Raw genomic sequence first — 20,484 nt, forward strand, 5'->3', positions numbered from 1 at the left:
GTAAGACGAAGTATATGGGGTGTTATATTTTAAACAAATATAAGTATTGCTTTCTTAAAAGCTTGCATTACTCAACTTAGTATTTTATTGGAAGCATTCTTAGTTACCTTAGCTGCATATATGTACCAATGACAATGAACTTTATTCTCAATAAACTGTATTTACAGTGTATAGAAGATATATACAAAAACTAGAGACGAGCTCGTTGCAAGCAACGATTAGGTTTTCCGTCGTAGCTGCGTCATACTTGTGACGTATTACAAAAAATTGATAGCTGGCCATAGTACAATATTAGATGTGTAAACACTGAGAAACAAAGTATTATATTTCTGTGACCGCGTATTTATAAGAATCTTAACAATGAGTATAAATTGCAATTGACAGGTAATGATATAAGTAAGCTGAGTGAAAGGTTCACAGATATAAAATAATTAAATAAACTCAATGAGTCTTTGATGTCCAAGAAATGAAAATCTGATAATTGCACAATGTTGTTTTAAGAGATAAACAGTCTTTGAGACATGACACTCTGTCTCTTTGAAATCACACATAAAGTCTGAAAAGTGTCTGAAAATAAAAAAAGTAACTATGTAAGAAATAAACTGTGAGAAAAAATTACGAAACAGATGTTGAATTTTACAAGTAAAGTAAAAAATATATATAATTGAACAGTGCGTTTTGCACGATGATACTACATGTTTATAAGCAAATACAGAGCTTAACACGTTGTCTCTAGTTTAATTCGCCGCATTTTATTCACAGAGTGGGACTGTGGCTATGCCCGATACGAAGGTAAAAAGACCATTGGCAAACGTTTTACACGCATTTTTATCGAATGCAAGCGCCAATGAATCTCTTAGTATATATGCGGAGATCCTGGAAGTTTTACAAGGGGTTTTGAAGAATAATTTTGTATTTCGAGGAGGGGGAACATGCGCGGATCAGAAAATTTTTCCGGGGTGGGGGTTGAAAAGTCAGACGGTTATTTGAGTTTGCCAAGGGATGTCCGAGGCAAATTTGGTAAGTTTATAATGTACACGTAATTGAAAGAAATTTCGCTGGTGGGGGGGGGGGGGTCTGGAACCCTTCCCCTTCTAGATCCGCTCACGGAGAAGACCGATGCTGGTAATTTTACTGTAATTTTAACCATTATGTTTAATTATTCATGTTCATAATTATCAGAAAACCAATATTACCTTTCAAAACAGTTAAAACTTAAAACTTAAGATACGAACCATTTAGTCTCGGTGAGTATTGCGTCCGCGTACGAAAATAATGGCAATTTTCAAGAAATTCGGATGGACGATTTGTGTCCTAGGTCGTCCATCCGATTCTTTTTCTGACTAAAAGCTACAGACCTGCAGTTAGAGATTGTCAAACTCTTATTGATTATGTCAACTTGTTTGTCTCAAAGAATCATTTTTTAAATCAATAAAGTTTTACCTTAGAAAAAAAGAAAGAAATCGGGAACAATTTTCAATGTTAGCATTTTACAATTTTATAGTCTAATAAAATTTCAAGAAACAACTATTCATTGCAATATCCGAAATATTGCCTGAAAAAAATTTACATCGCATTTTTTAAATTACAAAAGGATATTCAAAATGAACTTAGATTAACCACTAGCAAACAGGCATAAAGAGGGACTGAGAACCAATTTCTTCTCTTTTTTTTTTTTTTTTACATCAAAAGAAATTCAAAAATAAATCAAAATATATTTTTTCTTTGTATTCGTTAATGAAAATGTAGATCAGCAAGGGGTTCTTTTTCGTGCAAGCACCTACTTAACAGATTGTTATACGGGTCTACAACGATGACAAATATCGAAAAGGTAATATTTTGAGTGAAGGATGAATGTGTAGTTTGTTTTTGATACATGTACTTATATTTATCTCGATCGGTTATGTTTGTTAGTTTGTTTTGTTTATTAAAGAGGGGAATAAAGAAATAAGTAATTTCCAAGCACGTAGCATCGTTTTTGAAAGTGGGGGGGGGGGCAAACTCAGCCAACAAATCTTGACAAGCAAAAAAAGAAAAAAAAATTGAATTTTCCAAAATTTTCAAAATTCACTCATAATTTCAAGATTTTCATACCATTTTTTTTTTACATGCTACCAAAAAATGGGGGTGGGGGGGGGGGGGGGGTGGGCAACTCCATGATAATTCAATTTTTTTTTATAAAAATAGTTGCTTCGAGAAAAAGTGGGGAGAGGAAATCTTTATGTCATATAACATGTGAAACTGATTTCATTCCACCCACAAGCTTGAAATAATGAAATAATCATAATGAAAACAATATAAATAGACGTCATAAATCTCAGATCAAACGACATATTACCACTTGATTCTGCGCGCCTTTTTAATGAATTTATAAACAGCGGCAAATTCTAAAATGTATTTTTAAAGGTAATGTTAGCTGCAAGTTTATAGACCTTGTATGAAAAATTTCGGATGGTAGTCAATTGTTCCGGGATACAGACCGAGCGGTACATATAGGTAACTAAGAATGATTCCAATAAAATACTTGGTTGAGTAATGCAAGCTTTTAAGAAAGCAATACTTATATTTGTTTAAAATATAACACCCAAATACTTCGTCTTACATTCGCTATTTGTAGAACAAGCAGAACCAGTATCAGTCTGACCGGCCTCACCATATACATTGTTAGAATTTTATTGTCCTAGCATTGCATTGCTCTGCATTTACACAATTTCTTTTAAAAATTAAACACTTAAAGTGTTCATCTATATGGCTACACATAACGTACACACGTGATTCAAAATAACCCAGACGGAAAACGGTAAAGAATTCAATCATTGAGTCTACGTTTTATAGAACTTGTAAGAAAACACATTGCGGGTCTGAATGTTTGTTGATATGTCAATCTATCAATATACAGTTTGTTAATTTTTTTTGATTGCTAAGGCTACAGCGTATTTGATGAACATTGAACAACATTTTTTCCATGCCACTTTTTTCCATGGAAGATAGCGAGTACAAGTATAAAGCATTTATAAAATTTATTTAATTACCTCTTTAGAATTGTGTATGGAATAAATAATTTATAAGTTGCTGCTGAAGGTTGTTTGGTATTTTCGTTTGTAGATGTTTTGCAAGTAAAAAACGTGAAACGCGGGGCAAGTCATAATTAATATCCCTAATAATCGTAACTTAAAACTAGCGGCTTTGGATTCAAATATTATCGTATACGAATATTAAGTTCACTTTTTAAAATCATCTCCACGATGATAATTATATTATATCCATCGCAAATCAGTATATTTTTTTTTGCTTTAAAAGAATTGTTCTATCGGGAGCAATCCCGCGTTCGTTTAAATTGCCAGCGTACATTTGTCATGTCAGTAATACACATTGTGCTTTATATGACGGCCGTGTATACGTATTGTAGAAAAGTTGAGTTAAATTACCATGCATTGGAACCATTTTATTAACACATCTCCCAGTATTGAAACAATTCAAAATGTCTCTGTTACAGTAACACAATGGGGCGTTAATCGTGTACGTCCAGCTCTACAAGCACATGCACTGTCGTCTAGGCGACGGCCTGAATACAGCTAGCGACTCCCCTATCGATCGGTTACCTGAGTTTCGTAATGCATCTAAATATAGACAGGGGCACAGTTATGAAACAAACAACAAAAATAAGGTCAACGAGGTTTATCTATATGATATGAAAATGTACATATGTATAAAAACATTTGGGAATTTTATGTGGAATTATTTTTGCGCGCTACATGTATCAGTTAGTGCATTACAAGAAGCCCTTTCATAACGTCATAAACGTCCGCACCCCCACAAAAAAATGGACCGAACTGACAACAATTGTTTCTGCAAATACTGACTATGAATTACGAAAACATTAAATTGAATACTATAGAAGGATTCAAAATTAATTTCTTTACAACTTTGCTTCAATAATGCATTAGAAATGTTTATTCCTTTTTAAGTTATTGACAAGAAAATTTGGACGCCTCTAACTCCCTAATTATAAGGGCCAGCCCCTTTTTCGGTATACCGAATGAAAGGTCTGGGTAAGACCAAGAACTTTTAAAATACATGTTATAACAAATTTTTATCAGGTAGAAAACTAACACGGAAAATACGCGAATTTTTTTGATTTTTTTTCGTACCTTTGTTTCAACATCTATACCACCCCTTTTATTTGCATTTAAATAATAAATAAAATATATCTCGCACAAATTCAATGTATTAGCTTCCAAACCAGCCTATCTTTGAGACTCTGCCAGTCATCGTTAAAGCTAAACCCCCTGGACAAAAGAAGTCGTTAAATTTTACTAAAAGGGGAATAACTCAAAACCGGATAGGGATTTTCCTCAACTAAAATATGCAACGACAACATCACGCGGCATGTTATCAGTCCTGAAAATTTAAAAACAATCGGTGAACAAACGAGCGAGATATTAAGGATCAAAGTTGGCGTCTAGAAGAAAAAAAAAATAATAAGAAATTTGAAATTTTTTTCAGAATAATAGTAAGGTTTTCCGCTGAGAGCGGAAAACCTTAATTACAATGTGAAGAAGGATTAGTACATGTACACGCTCGGTCTGTATCCCGGAAAAATTGACTACCATCCGAAATTTTTCATACAAGGTCTACACACTTGCAGCTAACATTACCTTTAACAAGCTGATCTTTTAAAAAGATTGGTGAGCTAGCGCTGTAGACATCATAAAACACAAAAACAGATTTTTAAAACATTGATTTAAATTTCTGAATCAATTTAATAACAATAGGAAGGCACAGTGGTGTATTGGAATTGTGCTGGAGTGGGGTCTAAATTATATAAGAATTGTGAATCTTGAGTGGGCTTCACATCGGCAATAGCATAGCTCACTGACTGTGCATTAATCATTATGTATCTACTGTAATTTTAATTTCGAGGTGAAATTTTCAAGAACCATTGATACTGTTTTGTATCAATCGTATCTTCTCGGGCTTTTCTGGCAAGCTCGGAAAACATATCCGCTGTTGTTTTCCGAGCTTGAAGGAATTTAAAATAATGCTAGCTATTTATTATAATATTGAAAATAACTTTTCATTATAAGACCTAAGCTACTGTTGATATTTTACATTTACAATGAAACACAAAACTTCGTGTGAAGATGATAAAACGAAATTCAAATGATACAGTTTATCTACAGTAGTACAGTATTCCCAGAATCCCCTACAATGGAGTCGAGCATGCGTATTCCACTGAAAAAGACTAACGTAGAAGCTAGCGCTCGAGAGCGCTAGCAAAAATACATTTTAGAATTTGCCGCTGTTTATAAATTCATTAAAAAGACGCGCAGAATCAAGTGGTAATATGTCATTTGATATGGAATTTATGACGTCTATTTATATTGTTTCATTAAAATTATTTCAAGCTTGTGGGTGGAATGAAATCAGTTTCACATGTTATATGACATAAAGATGTCTTCTCCCCACTTTTTCTCGCAGCAACTATTTTTTTAAAATTTACATACAAAAATTGAATTATCATGGAGTTGCCCCCCCCCCCCCATTTTGGTAGCATGTAAAAAATTGGTATGAAAATCATGAAATTATGGGTGAAATTTTGACAATTTTGAAAAATTCAAAATTCTTCTTTTTTCTTTTTTTGCTTGTCAAGATTTGTTGGATGAGTTTGCCTTGATTTAAAAAATGATTCTTTGAGACAAATAAATTGACATAATCAATAAAAGTTTGACAATCTCTAACTGCAGGTCTGTAGCTTTTAGTCTGAAAAAGAATTGGATGGACGACCTAGGACACAGATCGTCCATCCGAATTTCTTGAAAATTGCCATTTCTTTCGTACGCGGACGCAATACTCACCGAGACTAAATGGTTCGTATCTTAAGTTTTAAGTTTTAACTGCTTTGAAAGATAATATTGGTTTTCTGATAATTATGAACATGAATAATTAAATAAAAATGGTTAAAATTACAGTAAAATTACCGGCACCGGTCTTCTCCATGTGCGGATCTAGAGGGGGAAGGGTTCCAGACCCCCCCCCCCCCCCCACCCAGCGAAATTTCTTTCAATTACGTGTACATTATAAACTTACCAAATATGCCTCGGACATCCCTTGGCAAACTCAAAAAACCGTCTGACTTTTCAACCCCCACACCGAAAAAATTTTCTGATCCGCGCATGTTCCCCCTCCTCGAAATACAAAATTATTCTTCAAAACCCCCTGTAAAATTTCCAGGATATCCGCATATATACTAAGAGATTCATTGGCGCTTGCGTTCGATAAAAATGCGTGTAAAACGTTTGCCAATGATCTTTTTACCTTCGTACCGGGCATAACCATAGTCCCACTCTGTGAATAAAATGCGGCGAATCAAGATAGAGACAACGTGTTAAGATCTGTATTTGCTTATAAACATGTAGTATCATCGTGCAAAATGCACTGTTCAATTATAATTTTTTTCTACTTTACTTGTAAAATTCAACATCTGTTTCGTATAGTTTTTTCTCACAGTTTATTTCTTACAAAGTTACTTTTTTATTTAGTGATTGACACTTTTCAGACTTTATATGTGATTTAAAAGAGACAGAGTGTCATGTCTCAAGGACTGTTTATCTCTTAAAACAACATTGTGCAATTATCAGATTTTCATTTCTTGGACATCAAAGACTCATTGAGTTTATTTAATTATTTAATATCTGTGAACCTTTCACCTTTTACTTATTTGTCCATCACTTTGTAGTTTAAGAGATAAGTATATTAAAAAATACTACTCCCGAAAACCAAGTGTCTCTAAAGTTATACAGTTATTATCTACCTCTAATACTAAAGAACTGTGTAATTTAGGTAAATATTTATATTATGCAAACAAGCAACGAACTCTCCATGTGAATTATCCAAACTGATTATGTACACTTTGTTTTTCTTACTGTTTATTTAATATGTATATGTTCATATGTATAACCTATGAGACATTTGTCTCTTGGAATAAAGAACTTGAAATTGAACCTCACTCAGCTTACTTATATCATTACCTGTCAATTTATACTCATTGTTAAGATTCTTATAAATAGTTACGTACAATTGTCAATGCGCAGTCTGGAATACGGCGGCCAGCCCCGGCCACGTCCGACCCTCCCAGAGTCTTGAGTCCGGAGGCCACTACTGGCCATATCCGACTTGTTTGTAACATGTCTGTCTGTTAAATTGTTATAATGTTGCCATCGTTGAGTCTCGTCCAATTAATGTGGAATCCTGCATCAATTGCCTGTTTATTTCTCTGGAACTGTATACTGGTGGACCTTTGGGACAGGGATGGGGTCAATTACAATGGAAAGTAATTAATTAAATTACAATTACTTGCCTAAATTCTTCAATTAAATTACCATTACCATTACAAGAGTTTTCCAATGTAATTAATTGAATTACTTTACAGATGTAATTAATTAAATTACAAATTACTTTTTCATCAAAATTTACTAAAACCTGATTTATATACAACACATAAACATTTAAGGAGGTATATCTATAATATGAATAAAATTTCCTCATAAATTAAAATAATTTCACTGCTTGAGAATTTGCTAACTATTCTAATAATTAGTTACAATTTTTTGGAGAGGAAAAATATAAATTTGGTTTTTATTGTTTATTTTAAAATGCAGATACTGGTAGTCACAATATGGAGGTGTCCCATACACCCTGATATTCAATAAACATTTAAAAGTCATATCCCTTAACCTACACCTAAAGTATTTCTTGCATGCAAAACTATTATATGAAAACTTTCTCCTTTGCATTTTTATACACTATTTTTTTTCTTTGTAAATACAATGCCAAAGTACGGGTTAATCTCGGGTAGAGGGCAGACTTTAATTGTTATCAAAACACAATTCACACCTGTTGTTCTCTACCTAATTATCAAAATGTTAGCAATAAGGGAACACACCCTGTGGACATGTTAGGCATCAAAAACTTAAACCCATTTGAAGCCATGCATTTTAGCTCTGTGTATTTTAGGATATCAATTACAAAGCATGACTTGATAGTTTATAAAATTTCGATAACACTGATTTTGTTTGTAAATTAAACAGTGATGTTTTAAACTAATTAAATGATAATTGACACACTAATTATTCTAATAAGAAGGGAAATAAGTATTTTTTAAGAAAAAATAGATCAAACAAATCATCAAATACATGTACTTAATCAAATTTGGGAAACTTATCATTAAATATTGAATCACTGAAAACTTCCATTTTGAAAAATATTTAGTATTATAATGATATATATAATAATAGTTTAATGCTTTTTAACTACTCTTCAAACTTGACCTAATGTACCATAGTGGGGGAAAATGGGTAATGGACAGCTTAATATTTATATGTTCATCAGTGTGTAATTGAAAGTAATTGAAAAGTAATTGGAATTACATGCCTTTTTTGAAAGTAATTAATTAAATTACCATTACATGTAATTGAAAATGTGGCCAATTACACATTACTTCCAATTACATCAAAATTTGTAATTAATTACACTCAATTACCATTATAAATTACCATTACCCCATCCCTGATATCAACATTTGATAGACATTTCCAGTTTACAGGCAATCTTATCTTTAAAAAACTTATTAATTATATTGACAAAGAACTATATATGATATGGGCCTAAAATGGCCACCTAAAATGAACATCATCATTTTACTGTAATTCTTTGTTTTCTTTGTACAGATATATATGTGATGTTTTTACATAATGTTCATTTTGATTCAACTGCCCACAATTTAGAAATAAGTTATCGTAAAGACAACCTCTTCCCGTCATTTTTAGCATAAAACAGCTTGTTTTCATGCAGTTTTTCTTTCAGAAAACATAGAGTGCAATAATAGTGCATGCTTGAACAAACAAAATATTTTAATCAGAGATGTATCTAGCCAAGACTAATAAGTGACAAAAAAAGTTCCTTGTTCAAGCATGCGCTCTATATTTCCCATTCATAAAAAGATAAGAAAAATGTCAATTTTAGACTGATTTTGATTGAATTAGAGAAATAGTGTCACTTCTGACGTCATATACTACCAGTGAGTGCAAATAAATAGGTGAAAAATATATTTTACATCAACTCTTCTAAAATATAATAAAACATTTTACTGTACCAAAAACACTTATGAATTATGGGGGCCAAATATAACTCATATCAAATATAGTTCTTATATATAGTAGTTATAAATTCATCTCACTCTTTAAAGGCAGGCATAATATTATAATGAAAGTCATTTTTTAACTTGAACTTTTTGATTACCAGTCTGTTCGGGTAGGAGTCAGTTTCAAGTTGACTGTAATTCCAAGGCCTCTGAATTTCTATCAATAATCCGTTTATTGAAGAGAGAGAGAGAGAGAGAGAGAGAGACACTATCTATATATAAACAAGTTGCTGTCCTTTAAAAAAGGACTACAATACGTGGACCATTTGTATGTGTTTCCAACGAAAAAGTGAAAACCTTTAGATTATCAGAGATTCCACCGACTCTAGCCCTCTGCTTTTAACCACTAAATTTGTACGTTGTATTACGTATACATGTATGCATAGCTCTGACTTTTTATCTCAGAATTTAAAGGATTCATATTTATAAAATAATTATGATCTATCTATGAATGAAGTTTGCATGTACAGTATCAGGCATTCGGTGAATTCTACTATTTGCGCACACATTACGATTTGCAGTACTTTGTTAACTATGAAGTGACAGCTTTGTGTAAATTAAAAATTTCATATGATGCATTTTTCTTAAGATTTAAACTTTTATTCAGTGACATAATTATTCAATCATACTTAAATGCTTAAAAAATTTAATCGGGAAGTTCTCTAGCCTCGCCACTATAAAAGCAAAGTTAAGTTACTTGTGTATTCGGAAAACAACAAACCATTGCAAATTATGCTATTTGATGCATGTTGTAGTTTCGGCATAACATTAACTTACTAGTATTTCATGATACTGATAGTTCATATCACATGCCAATCATTTTTTAAAAGGAACACATGTTTCTGTACTGTTTTCCGACAACTTTACAATTACAGCGCCTTTGAACTTATGTGTGCATATGACACGGACTCCCGATCCCGATTCAGATAAACGTGTGCTAGCCTAGTTCCCTGAGTTACCCATTACGCACAGGAACCAGGCTAGCTGATGCGCAGGCTGAATTTTCCCATAGCATCCGGTTTAACCTCGCTTATATATTTTCTGCGTGGACCTCAGGGTCCACGCAATAATGTATTTATATATAGATAGGGTACCATATATTTCTTTATCTTCCCATACATTTAACGGCTTATTGATAGAAATTCAGAGGCCTGTGGTAATTCTTTATAATATCACGTCACCTTTGGTCTACTTGAATGGCTTGACAGTTCCCCCAATCTGACATTAAACTCCACCGGGGAATCATCACTCGAGTCATTTATCTCCCCTTCTTCACTCTCGGACTTTGATTTAATCACTCTACTGTCTTCACGAGTCTTTATAGTAGCTTTGAGTCCAGTCGAGAACCTTTGTCACCAGACTTTTTTCGGTTTCCCAAGCGGACATTAAATTCCACGTTATCCTCCTCAGAGCTTCCACTGCTTTCGACTTCTTCATTATAATCAAGCTCTTCGTCTTCAGACACAGCCACCCGATCGCGTCTTTCATTGTCAGATTCCGTATTCTCGATACATATTTTTAAGTTAGGAAGTTTGTGGTCTGTGTCTTCGTCCATCTTGAAACAGGAAGTATTGCAAAACAAAAAACCAAACACGCACCAACATTCCGGATCAAGTCCGGTTCGCATCCTCAGTGACGGTAACGGTGGACCCCTCAGTAATGTTATAATACAGTATGATAAACTATACTGAATGTAAACCTCATAGCAGAAACAGGTGCATGTGTGTTGCTTTATAATATTTTGAGAGTGAAAAAAAAGTGTAAAATTGAATACGGGTTTTCTATACTGAAAGAGCAGATATGGGGATATACAAATTTCATAAATTTTTTTTTATTCAAGATACCAATAACTGAAAAAATCATTAATTTGATCCCCTTTTTGTGCTATAAAAATCTGGTTTACATGTTTAGCATTTGTACAACATATATGGATCCGATTTACTATCATTTGTCTGTATCTTATTCAAATTTAAGGTCAGACGACACGTTCCTCAATTTGAGATAACTTTTTCCAGGAATTTGTTAATGGTTTACTACTACTTTGACAAGCTTTCTTGCAAAAAATTAGGGTACCTTACCAGGCATTTCTGCAAAATACTAGAGTATGCAATTTTCTATATTTATATAATCTTCTTGAAAATACACTTGATTTGCTGATATAAAGATAAATACATCTACAGCATAGCGAAATTCATTATATTAGAACTCTATCTCCGCCGGGCCGGGGCTTTGAACTCACGACCTCTAGAACTTATATGCTTCTGGCAGTGAGCGGCCACGGTTCTAAGTAAATTTTTATCATTTTTAAAGTAATTATAAAATTAATATTTTTTATTGGAACTCTTTATTACGAGGAGATACAAAAAAGATTCTCGAGGAACGTGTCGTCTGACCTTAATTAAACACCAGTAAAAAAAATTTTCATTTCATTTTAATCAGCTAAATATATCACAGAATGCCATGATAACACATATACATACATCAAATAAAAAAAACAGGCAGTATCACAGCACTATGCTACTTCATAAGAACCAATCTGTTCAATATTGTTATTATGTAGATTACATGACATACAAATGATAGACAGCCCATAATAGCTTTGTTAAAAAGCTTATTTCCAGTGGGGTCTTTATATAACAGTTAAGTTAATAACAACAATTAAAAGTGCACTACAAATTTACATACTGGAAGGTAGGCAGGATATTGAAAAAGAATATAGCATAATGCTTTGAAAAATGACATGTTTCCTCAATATATTTTAATTATAACTTAAAAGTAATATCAAAACATAAGATAAAAATGGATTTGGACAAGCAGTCATTTATTTTGTATTCATTTTTTTTAATGAAAAATTAGAAACTGTGACAGCTCTTCATGTACTGTATGTTAAATCTTTAATATTTTATCATAATGAAAGATAACTCAAACTGATTGAAGCAGTTTTTGTTACAAACCTATACATGAAAATCTATTCTGAAGTAAAAAGTACAGGTTCGTTTTGTTTTGTAATATAAATTGACAATGCATAACTATATATTATTTTCATGTATATTTAATATATATATTTCTAATTTCATGCTGCGATCGTAAACCTGAGGGTTGCGTTTTACAGAAGAACTTACGACTTACGACCAAATCAATGAGTGCTAATTAATCACAAACCAATCAATCTTTTATTCTTATAGCTGTAAAATATAATTATGGGAATTGAAATAGTTGTAATCAAATGGTTTTATAAAAATTTTGTTCATTTATGATCATTATACAAGACTTTAAATATTAACGACTTTGTCACAAGTTCTTCTGTAAATATCTTTAATTAATAGCAGCTACCTGCTAACATTGCTAAAACAACCTAAAGGGACTTTTAAATTGAATTTTTCCATTTATAATATAAAAAACAGTTAATATGAGTACTTTTAATGCTTTGTCAAAATTTGGAAGTCAAATATTGAGTTATAAGCAAGATACATAGTTTGAAATTCTTTGTTTTGTAAACAAAGCTCGAGCTTTGTTATTGGTTACATATCTGTTTTATTGGTATTTAAGTTTCAATCAAATGATGCTTTCTTATGTTGACAATATTATTTATTAACACATTGAATCAATTCACCTTGTTTTCCACGATTCATTATGTCAAAGAAATTGTATTTCCATTATTTGTAACCAAATATAAGACTCGAACTTTGTTTACACAACAATGAATTCTTATCTCTGTATCGCTCTTATAACTTAAATTCTAACTTTCAAATTTTGGCCAGTCACTCAAAATGCCCAAGTAAACCATTTTAAACATAAAAAATGAAATGTTGATCCAAAATCGTGTCTAAGTTCCTTTTAAAGGTCTTGTTATGAGCAATTTCCTCATTTAAGCACGTTCTGATGTTCTATTTATGGTATTATTTTTCTTTGTAAATATTTTCTAGATTATTTCGGTTTTATGAATTTAAAATCCCATATTTGTCATCACCAGAAGACACATCTTGACTTTGAAATCTTCCATAACTGACAAAATTGGTAAATGTAACACTACAGACTTTCAAGACATTAAAATGCACTTTGAACGACTCTGTTTACTTTCTCTTTAAAATTTGTACACACGATGTGTTCTTTGAATACTGTGTATTAAACTGTTTGAGAGTAGATGTTTCATATTAATATAAGGCCATGTTTGCCAAAGTGAGTATCTTACGCAACCTACTTTAATTAAGGATTACGTTTACTCAGGGGCAAAAAAAAAGTCCACTAATAGGAACGAAAAATTGTTCATTGTAGCCCCACTATTGTGGTGCTATTTTTCACTTTCAATTAACTAGGTCAATGACCTACTTTTTCTGCTAGTGACCTCTGAATGTTTTCTGAAAAAAAAATTGTCAAAATTGTCCGCCGTTTTCAAGGTTTTCTTTATTTTGTAATTATTAGAAATGATAAAACAATTTGTAGGTTGGGAAATGATAAAATACGAATAGCTTTACTAATCTTATATTTAACATATGTTATATAAGGTCAATGATCAAAATTTCGAGTTATTTTATCTTGAATCGATTTTATGTATTTTAAAATTTTTTCCAATCGCGTGCCAGCCAGTGATATAAACTTATAGACGAGTAAATACAACTTTAAAATATGTAAAATGATATAAAAAAAACATATAGAAACTTAACTTTTGCAATCACCTTGCAACAGAAAGTTTTTAAGAGAAAATTAAAAAATTAGTCTGAATTTCCTCTGTTTCAATATTATTCTACCTTTATTGGAGCATATCTTTCTCAAATAAACAAATCATGGATATCAAAATCGATATTTGTTAATAACGTTGTTATTTTGTGTTTGGACCTCAGATATTGAACTTTGTAAAAGAATTTTTTGAAATCTGAAACCCTGAGTAAACGTAATCCTTAATTTTCACGGTTTCATAATATATATCCTTATATAGATTTGGTCTTCTGTTTTGTAGAGCAATAGAGCGGCAACAATTGGAATCTTGGAGGAAGAGTACACTGAAATATTCCTAAAACATGGGTGTCCAAGTAGTGCAGTGGACAGTGCTCTCACCGCTGCGACCTGAGTTCGACTCCCGTTGTCGACAGTGGTTGTATTTAAAAGGGTATGGTGGTTGCCCGCTTGAACACTGGGTTTCTTTGGGCACTCCGGCTTCCTCCCACATGAATGAACCCCCACCCTTTCGTGCTTACATCCGTGTCAACGAAAGATATTGATTTACGTTGTAGAACATGTTTATCTGTCGATATATATTAACAAAGCTCAGTTTAATAATATAGTAAATCTAATATGGAGTCAATAAGTTAATTTTATAAATGAATTTTATCGAAATCGATACCACTGTATCATAAAACGTCCACACTGTATATATAAAACAAAGTCACCTAAAAGTCAGGGTCACCTTGAAGATATCTATTGATTTATTTCAATATTATCTTTAAAATAAATAAACACGATCAATGAATAAAAAAATATGTAGATTTTGTGGTATAAAGAGCCCTTTCTAAGATATGACGTTTAACTTGAATTTTTGAAATAAAATGTAATTCCATCTTAGCAAAGTAAATGTCTGAAATATATAACCCCACTAAAAAAAGACCAGCATCTCAAGTTCTTCAAACATTTTAATGTTTACAAATCATTGACAATGTTAACCAATGAATCACTTCGAACGTAAGTATCCGTTTCGTTATCATCCAAGTTATATCTTGAGGAAACATCTTATTTTTGAGCACTTTATCTATGTATATACTGTTCGGATATCAAATACTTGAACAGGGTTTTATTACTCTTGGAGTAACGGTACATAATATGTAAGTAGGTTTGATTTCAATTTGAATTTATTACCCCCCCCCCCCAAATACACACAAATCTGTTCATAGTTATTTGATATTGATGTCAATGTGTAGCTTTGATACGAACGTGAAAATGATAATATTCTTAAATTCTTCTTATGTACCAAGCTCTATTGTTAATGTATTTATATGTAATTTAAAAATATGTTGATTCTAAATCACGATACCCCTCTTGATATCCCTCAGAGGATGTGGCTAATTCCTGACAGCGATGTTACTTGTTTCTAGTGGTTGTCATTCTTGTTGGCAACACATTTTTTTTCACTTGCCTTCTTTGTATGTCTTTACTGTAATTTTCCAGTCCTTTGAGTTCTATAGATATATTCTATCACTTTAACAGGACACAGTATAACGTAACAGTCGATTTATTTTAGCATGTACTCTAATACATTACTCTTACGCAAAAAAACCACATTCTATTACACTTACACCAAGTCTTTTTGGACTATCAGACTGTGACGCACTGCTGTTTTAGCATACCGAAATAATTGTACTGCCTACTTCAAAAGTTCTTCATTACACCGTCTCACAGGGGCCAAGCCCGTTTTAACATTAATTTCAATGTAACCATAAATAAAGAAAGGGGTCGAACTCTGACCCAGATAAAAAACTACCAGCTCGCTTCAAAAGTCTAATAAATCAATTAATTATTTAAAACATTCGCAGTATGCATGTATTTGTCAGAAGAGTAATGTCTGAGATACACTCATGCCGAATTTCAAGTTGATGGATCCTAAAATAGCGGAGATATACGTCATTATTCTCTCGAAGTCGACAGTTTATTTTTACTCGGACATTTACCGGTCCAGGGCTCACGATGGGAATTTGCCTCTGACAACAGCAGTATTGCAACAAATGTAGAAACATTCGCACTAATCTTTCAAAATCTTTTATCAAATTCACGCTACTTACATACAAAAACTCCGATAAAATTCCTTAAATACTCTCCATAATGAACTTTTATTCTGCAACCACATTGACTTCTGACAGGGTCAGCCATTTTGACGTTTTTGAGAAAGACTGATTCTGATTGGACCATCAGGAATATTAACCAATGAAAATGAGTTAAACATTATCTATCACAATGGCCGGTCTGGTCAGAAGTTGATGTGGCTGCAGAATAAAAGTTCAGTTTTGAGAGTATTTAAGGAATTTTATCGGAATTTAAGGATGTAAGTAGCATGCGATTGATGTGAGATTTTCAAAGATTAGTGCAAATGTTTCTCGACGTGTTGCACTTCTGCTGTTGTCAGAGGCAAAATCCCATCGTGAGCCCTGGCCCCGAGGTTATAAAACTTTTTTGAGTACGATCTCGTACTCCAAATCGTACCCCGTGCTCCAAATCGTACTCCTACTCAAGATATCGAGGTTATAAAACTTTTTCATACTCCTTTTGAGTACAAAAATACGATTTTCTGAGTAAGCTTTGAAGCTTTCTCAAAGTCGTACTCAAGACATTTAATCTAAATAAAATGCAGTGCAAACATATAATATTGTTCATATTGTAACATTGCTGTATTATACGCTATAATTTAATCATATTTTCATGTATATGAATTAAAATGGAAAGTTTTTACCAATTTTTTAATGACATATCTAGATATAAAGGAGGTGAATTTAAGAGTAAGGGCGAACTGCAACCAAGATTATCAAAATAACTTTTAGATAGTTTACTTCATTAATTAATGTACATATACATGTATAACTACCTACAAAATACTACCGTTGAATAGCTCGACTTTTTAAGAATTCTGTTTTTTGTCAAATACGACCCATACACCCCATCATTTAAAACAAAGAAATCAATGTACATGTATCGTTATTAATCAATTTCAATCAGATGTACTTGATGGGTCCATTTTTTTTATTATAGTGAAAATGTAGGTTTGTTCTAAACATTACAAAGGATGGGGGATGCATAAAAGTCTAACGCTTTCTATTACTTACTTATTAATCAATTATCATTTATGTTGCATGCCACAAAACTTGGAAAGGGAAACATTTTATAGAATAAGCGGTAAATCAGTGGCGGAGTAAAGGAGGTCGCACCCGGCGTCCCCCCCCCCCACACAGCCCTAAAAAAATTGTCCAAATAAAGTTAAATCATACTCCTTCTGGCAAAGAAAATGTAAAACTTGCGAGTCTTAATTATCTTTTTTTTTTAACTTGGGGGATTTCTCTACATTAGACTGTTTCAATGGTGCAATATGAAGAAAACGCGTGTGTTCAATGATGTAACTAAAAAAACCCAGGAAAAAACATTTTGGTTACGCTGTCCTTGGGTTCAAATATGACCAGTCACCCATATACCCACCTTTAAGTAATTGGTTATACTAACAAGTGTTTTAACGACTCTTCCATTGTTATTATAATATAAGCTGGTATATATAGTTACATGTATCTTTTATTAAAACTTCATTAATTTACATTGTCCCATTGAACTTGGTTTTTAAACTGATTAATTTACAGTCATTCGAAAGAAAAAAATAAAAGGATATGTTTCTTGGATTTCTACAAGACAGAGGAATTTGATGACTGTAGGTCTTAAATCTACAAACCTTTAAAAATTGTAAATAATTTTATTACTTTAAGTATACCGGTAATCACGAGAAGAAATATCTCAAACGTCTATTTAAAGACTTCCTTTTTACCCTACAAAATCTCTAGAATCCTGGAGCTTCCGGGGCCGGCTTTGCCCCCTGGGTCACCAACAGGACTTTGCCCTGGACCATCTGGAGGCCACAAAGCGGCCTCTCCAGACTCCCTGTCTTATACTGACGTCCCCTCTAACTTCACATTCTGGATCTACCCCTGGAACTAAATATTTTTAAGAGGAGTTGGCGTTGGTGTGTGTGAGTGGGGGGGGGGGGGGGGCGGCGAATCCTACTTCCTATGGTTTATCTATACGATTGTTGTTGGGTTTTTTTATTTTCATAAAACAGTTACTGTCTGCATGTGGAAAATATTGGCTTATAAATTGCCTTTCCTCTGTAGTGTCAAAAACGCTGTGAAATTTAGAGTAATTTTGAACAAGGTTCATTTCTTTTTATCTCGAAATATCGATAATAAAAACCTATTTTGAAAGTTAACAAAAAGCAATCTTACTTGGAAATGTAGAAAGTAATCAAGAATCAGCAGTAAGTAATTAAAACGCAGGTTAAAGGGCGTTAGATGTAAACATAAAGATAATATTTCGAATTTTTAAGTTTTGTATTGGCAATAATTTTAAAATTATGACGTACATATTTGGCTTCCTAGGTGACCATATACTACATGTAGCTGCAGAGATCTAGATGTGTTCTTTGTCTAATATAGGCCGCAACTTCTTTTTAATTTTACTGCGGGAAGGTAGAGTATCCATTCCGAACCATCTACCAGTAATTGATTTTTATTTTCCAAATATTAAAGAAATTTTACCATGGAACATCACCTACCTTACGATCTTTATTATTTATTTCGAATTAAAACATCGAGAGCATAGACATGTCTAAGTATACGTAAGTATGTATTGTTTGGTTTAACATTTAATTATAAACGCTCGAATATAAGGATGGTGGGTCCCGGTGACCCCATAGTCTTAAGTATTATATTAGTATCTTTCTACAAATAAAATTTGGTGTTATGACATCAAATTTTATTCTTATATATATTCTGCTTGAGAATTCGGGTAATTTACAGTTAATTAAAAGCTTGTTTATGTAAAAAAAAAAAAGAAAAAGAAAAAAAAGATAACACTTAAATTAATCATAACCCGCAAGATAAAAGCTAGAATTTATGAGAGAGAGAGAGAGAGAGAGAGAGAGAGAGAGAGAGAGAGAGAGAGAGAGAGAGAGAGAGATTTGAAGGGGATTATTGTTATTCTATGCAATCGATTGAAAATACATGTACTACTTAAAATAGCTTCTTCGCATTTTCATGTGAGAGATTTTTCTCTATATAGCTTAGCTGTGGGAATATTCATCTCTTAAATTGTTTAATTTTATTAGCAAGTAACTATTTACATAATTCAAATAGCTATTCCTTTTTTATCTAAAGTAACCAAATATCTATGTCAAATGCATCAAAATTAACACATGTATTTCGAATTTTAAAGATGAATAGGAAAAGGCTTGCTCAAAAATATCAATGGACGTTACTTAAGATTAAAAATGACACAGTATGTATATATAAATTCTAAACACACATTTTCAAGCCTTGACTAAGTGAGAAAAACTTGAACCATAAATAAAACCCCACAAAAAGGGTTACAGCAACTTTAGTACACAGTTTCCTTGAACACGTTGTTTCGGTTTAACGTGGTCCTCAAATTGGAAATTTCAAAAATATTTCAATTAGTGAATTTTCTTAAACTCTCGTGCACATTCCCAAAAATATTAAAATGAGAAACTTTACGTGTGTCCTTGGCTTTTGGCATATGTTCATTGATGCAATTCCAACACCCACCCCCACCCCACCCCTTCAAGATATTAGATGTTTTTTTCTCACAAGAATTTTAAAAGGCAAATATAGTACTAAGTATGTTGCAATTAAATTGGAATACCCATATAATTTCCTTAGTGTATACTATATGAGTGTAAAAATAAACGGATTTCTCAGAATTTTTGTGATTTTCCCAAGTATATGTTTCTATTTTTGAATTAAACTCTTCCCTGTTTTCCCTAATACAGGAACTGCTCACTAAATATCTTAAGAGATATCCACTTGGGGGCAGTGACTTTCCAGTTTTATATTGGCGTCGTTTCTGACCTTTTCCTGGCATGTAAAATATCAAAATCGTATAAAAGCCAGGAAAATTTTAGATATATCGAACTAAATTCTATGTTGAAATACTCTCTTCATATCCGTGTAAATTCTTACTTCTTTCTTTTATATTCATATCGTTCCTTACAACATAATTATACTTAATCATCACATGCATGAATCACTATCTGAGTCTCATGAGAGAGAGAGAGAGAGAGAGAGAGAGAGAGAGAGAGATAGATTTGACATAATCACAATTTGTTGATAATTTTACCAATTACACTGGATTTATCGTCTCTGTTGCTCAAAAATTCATAAGTTATAGATGCAGACACATCTCCATACTTGCAGATGGAGAAGGTAATATGTACATGTAAATAATGTGTTACATTTTGTTGATAAATAATTAATCTGAATACATGTACAGTTTGCCTACATGCCAGGACTATTTACATGAATTACCGTTCTCTGTCTTTCTTCAGAGACGTAAAATTTCGTCGATCGGCTTTTGGAGCATACTCCAAATAGTACTCAGCGGAGAACGTACTCCAAAACTTTTATAACCTCGGTTTTTAAAGTCGTACTCAGTGGAGCACATACTTGGAGTACGGAGTATGAGTATAAGTACGAGTATGAAAAAAGTTTTATAACCTCGGGGCCTGGACCGGTAAATGTTCGAGTAAA

General features: G+C 32.6%; 1 protein-coding gene across 2 annotated transcripts in view; it reads left to right on the top strand.

The window, feature by feature from the left end:
• The window catches only part of LOC105348382 (uncharacterized), a 44,396-nt gene that overhangs the window by 12,265 nt on the left and 11,647 nt on the right, over positions 1-20,484 (top strand). The window contains exon 1 of one of the 2 annotated variants that reach the window (XM_066080399.1): positions 14,906-15,018. The exons of the other annotated variant lie outside the window; for it this stretch is intronic. The gene's annotated coding sequence lies outside the window, so the exon portion shown is untranslated. Of the gene's footprint in view, positions 1-14,905; positions 15,019-20,484 lie in introns of those variants that run through there. 2 annotated transcript variants of the gene reach the window in all.

This window comes from Magallana gigas, chromosome 3 (genome assembly GCF_963853765.1).
Source record: "Magallana gigas chromosome 3, xbMagGiga1.1, whole genome shotgun sequence".
NCBI lineage: Eukaryota > Metazoa > Mollusca > Bivalvia > Ostreida > Ostreidae > Magallana > Magallana gigas.